This window comes from Nuphar pumila, chromosome 6, assembly GCF_984573655.1.
Source record: "Nuphar pumila chromosome 6, dmNupPumi1.hap1.1, whole genome shotgun sequence".
NCBI classification, from domain to species: Eukaryota; Viridiplantae; Streptophyta; class Magnoliopsida; order Nymphaeales; family Nymphaeaceae; genus Nuphar; species Nuphar pumila.
The window spans coordinates 88,051,995-88,056,510 of NC_143254.1; the positions used below are offsets into that span (position 1 = coordinate 88,051,995).

Below are 4,516 nucleotides of genomic sequence, written 5' to 3' on the forward strand. Positions count from 1 at the left end.
GTCAAAGCCTTGTCCGAAGAAGAAAAAGAAAAAGCCTTGGAAGAATTCCAAAATAAATTGGAAGATTGGGAGGCAAGCAATGCACAAATACTCTCATGGTTTATGAATACCATGGAGTTCAAGATCGCCACCAATATCATCAAATTCAAGAAGGCATGTGACGCATGGAGCTTTCTAAGAAGTACTTTTATCCAAAAGGATATGGCTAGACTTTATTATCTCCAAGATAAGGTACGTAATTCAAAACAAGGAGATAAAAGTGTAAGAGATTTTTACGGTATTTTATCTCCTATTTGGGATGAATTAGCCATGTTGGAACCAAAATGGGAAGGTTCGGCTATTGATATGAGAAGGACCCAAATCGAAAGAGAAAATCTTTTCTCCTTTCTTTATGGCCTTCGACCGGAATTTGAGCAAGTAAGATCTTCCTTACTTCATAGGACCACTTCTCCTTCTATAAGTGAGGCCCTTGCTCAAATTTGTCAAGAAGAGACAAGACTTGGAATGCACAAGTCTAATGATGAGGTCCTTGCCATGGCAAGGCCCAGAAATTTTGTGAAAACATATAAACCACCTCACTTTGAGAAGAAGTTCAATGGAGAAGGACACAATGGAGGAGGATACAAGGGAGGATACAAAGGAAAAAATATTTGTCATCATTGTAAGGAACCCGGACATATAAGACCGGAATGTCCCAAATTTAAAAAGGTGGCCGCCTTAAGTGAAGAACCTCAAGAATCAAGAAAAGGGGGCAGCTTTAATGAATTAAATCTTGCTCAAATAGCAGAAGTCGTCTCACAACTTCTTAAGGCTGCACCTTCTACATCCGGAGCTGCCATCTCTTCCTCGTCTCCTCCAGGTAAGACATCTTGGATTCTAGACTCAGGTGCTTCTTTCCACATGACTCATAATGAGTCTCTATTATCTGATTTCACTAAATCATATTTTTCATGTGTGTCAACTGCCTATGGTACCTCTTTAAAAGTCAAAAGCTTAGGAAACCTTGATGATATTTCAAAAAAAATCTTTGTTCCAAAAGTGAGAGTCATTCCCAAACTGGATTTGAATCTTTTTTCGGTCTCTCAAATTGTTGACTATGGTTGCAAAGTATTCTTCTCATCTAAGGCATGTTGGGTGCAGGATCTCCAGTCAGGGAAGCTGATTGGGCAAGGCCATAGACGAGGAGACCTTTACTACATGGATTTCCTGTGTTTACCAAAATACTCGTTTTGTAATCATGTCAAAGACATTAATATAGATCTTTGGCATAAAAGATTAGGACACCCAAGTATATCCAAATTATCTCTTTTTCCATTTTTAGAAAAATTTTGTAAAGATAAAAATTTTGTATGTGAAGATTGTATACTTGGAAAAATGCAAATGATACCTTTTGGGTCTAGAACCTCTGTGACACATAAAATTTTTGAATTAGTGCATTCGGATGTGTGGGGTCCCGCCCCTGTTATGTCAAAAGGTGGTTATTCGTACTATGTTACATTTATAGATGATTTTAGTAGACATACTTGGATTTACTTTCTAAAACTCAAATCCAAAGTTTTTTCATGTTTTAAAAACTTTCATAATCTAGTTAAAAATCAATTTAAAACAAATATTAAAGTCTTCTGCTCCCACTCTGGGGGAGAGTTTCTTTCAAATGAATTTCAATTATATCTAAAAAATCATGGAATTGTGCATCAAAAATCATGCCCAAGGACACCTCAACAAAATGGGATTTCTGAAAGAAAACATCGTCATATCATTGAAACTACTAGAACCCTACTTATTTCAAAAGAAATTCCAAAGCAATTTTGGGCTGAAGCTGCCCTAACCGCAGTTTATCTGATAAATAGAATGCCTTCTCAAACTTTGGAAAACAAGTCTCCTATTGAAAAACTCTTTAAAATTTCTCCTGATTTAAAAAGGCTAAGGGTATTTGGTTGTAAATGCTTCGTGCTTCTTGAAAAATATAGCAAACTCTCTCCTAAAGCCATAAAATGTGTCTTTCTTGGTTATGCTGATAATAAAAAAGGATATCGATGTTATGATAAAACAAATGATAAACTCTATGTTTCTAGAAATGTTACCAATCTAGAAAATGACAGTGGATTTGATTTTGAAGTTCCTAAGAAAGAATCCGAGTATGCTTTCTTATTTGATTTGTTACCCAATAAAGGTATTAGTAATGATATTGAAACCTTCGAGTCTATTAATGACTCAAGTAGTGAACCATCTCAAGATCTTCTTCAATACTCTAGACGAAATACTGGGGAGCATCCATGTGCCCTTGACAGATATAATCAATTAACAAATACTGAAGAAACTAGTGTTAGAAGGTCAGAACGAACACATAGGCCTCCAAGTAGGTTTGTCTCATATGAATCCTTCCTACCAAACTACAAGGCATGTCTTCTAGCCATTCATTCCTATCATGAACCATCCAACTATAACGAGGCCAAAAATATAAACGAATGGGTTGAAGCCATGAAAATTGAATTAGATGCATTACACAAGGCTCACACTTGGGCAATTCAACCTCTTCCTATCGGAAAGAAGACAATAGGGTGTAGATGGGTGTTTAAAATTAAAACAAAAAGTGACGGGTCTCTTGAGAGATATAAAGCCAGACTTGTTGCAAAAGGATATTCTCAAGAATATGGTATAGATTATGAAGAAACCTTTGCCCCAGTAGCTCGTATGACTACAGTTAGAACTCTAGTTGCTATAGCATCCATTCGATTATGGCTGATATATCAGTTAGATGTTAAAAATGCATTTTTGAACGAAAACTTAAATGAAGAAGTATATATGGATCCTCCCCCTGGTCTGTCTATTGAAAAAGGCATGGTCCTTCGTCTTCAAAAAGCCCTATACGGGCTTAAACAAGCCCCTAAAGCATGGTATGATCTGTTCAGTGGTACGATATTAAAACTTGGATTTAAATCTTGTTACACTGACACTGCTCTTTTTGTGAGATCTACAGGTACCTCATTGATCATTCTTCTTTTGTATGTTGATGATATGATCATCACAGGGAATGATCAAAAGAAAATTGAAGATATTAAAATTTTGCTTAAAAAATCTTTTGATATGACTGATTTTGGTTTTTTGAGATACTTTTTAGGAATTGAAGTAGCCTACTCACCAAGAGGATATATTTTATCTCAAATCAAGTTTGCAGTTGATATTGTTGAGCGTTCAGGAATCATGGACACAAAATATGCTGATACTCTTGAAGTAATAAATGCGAAAATGCGAGCTGAAGATGGAGTATTATTAGATGATCCAACCCCTTATCGACAATTTATTGGATCGTTGATGTACCTGTCCATTACAAGGCCAGATATTGCGCATGCCGTACATTGTGCAAGTCAATTTCAACATGCGCCCACAACCGTCCACATGAGTGCAGTATTAAGAATAGTTCGATATATCAAGAAAACTATATCTAAAGGACTATTCTTATCCTCTTCCTCATCTTTAAGTCTTATTTCTTACACTGATTCTGACTGGGGAGGAGATCCCAATAACCGTCACTCAACTACTGGCTTTTGTGTGTTTTTAGGTGATTCTCTCATTTCTTGGCGATGCAAAAAACAACAGAAAGTGTCTTTATCCTCTACGAAAGCTGAGTACAGGGCAATGGCTACCACAACCACTGAAGTTGTGTGGATGAGAGCACTACTTTCCGATATGGGTGTTGATGTCTCAGAACCTTCAAAGCTATGCTGTGATAATAAAAGTGCCATCTATATAGCCAGCAATCACACATTTCACGAGCGAACAAAACACATTGAGATGGATTGTCACTATGTTCGCGAAGAATATTTGAAGGGGACCATTACATTGCCATATGTCCAGTCCGAATTTCAGATTGCAGACTTCTTCACCAAAGCTCTTCCACTACCTTAATTTTTGTATCTTCTTAGCAAACTTTCGGTGATTTCCCCATAAGTTTGAGGAGGAGTGTTAAAAATAAAATTGTATCCAAATACCCAATAAGGGTATTTTTGTCTTTTATCATATAGTACAGTCCACTAGGGACTGAAATGTAATTTAACATTATAATAAATAAATAAACTGCCATACAGCTTAAGCACAACAGTCATATTTATGACTGTTGTACACAACAGTCAAAAATATGACTGTTGTGCACAACAGTAAAAAATATGACTGTTGTGCACAACAGTCAAAATATGACTGTTGGGCAGCAGTCCAACTAGACGTTGGACTGCCACCCAACAGTCATAATAATGATTATTGGAAGGCAGTCCAAAGAGCTGGACTGCCTCCCATGTGTTGGAGTGAGGCTCTATAAATAGAGCCTCACTCCCTTGTTATTCCTCAATGCTTTTAGAAGCATTTGAGGGTTTTCTCTAGAGTTTTTTCCCATCTTATAGGCTTGTATGCCTCTTGTGCTGTTTGGTATTTTAATCTCTTTTGAGATTGTATTTGGTCCATTAGTGACCAACTTTAAGTGAGTTTATTAAATCCCTTTGTTGGCATTGTGTTTGTTTCC

At 36.6% G+C, this 4,516-nt stretch overlaps 1 long non-coding RNA gene across 1 annotated transcript; it reads left to right on the forward strand.

Annotated features, from left to right (window-relative positions):
* The first annotated feature begins 794 nt into the window (after window positions 1-794).
* On the forward strand, window positions 795-1,375 carry LOC149835059 (uncharacterized). Its single transcript, XR_016432583.1, has 2 exons — window positions 795-859; window positions 1,141-1,375. It is a non-coding gene; the product is annotated as an uncharacterized LOC149835059 (long non-coding RNA).
* The last annotated feature ends 3,141 nt before the right edge of the window (window positions 1,376-4,516 follow it).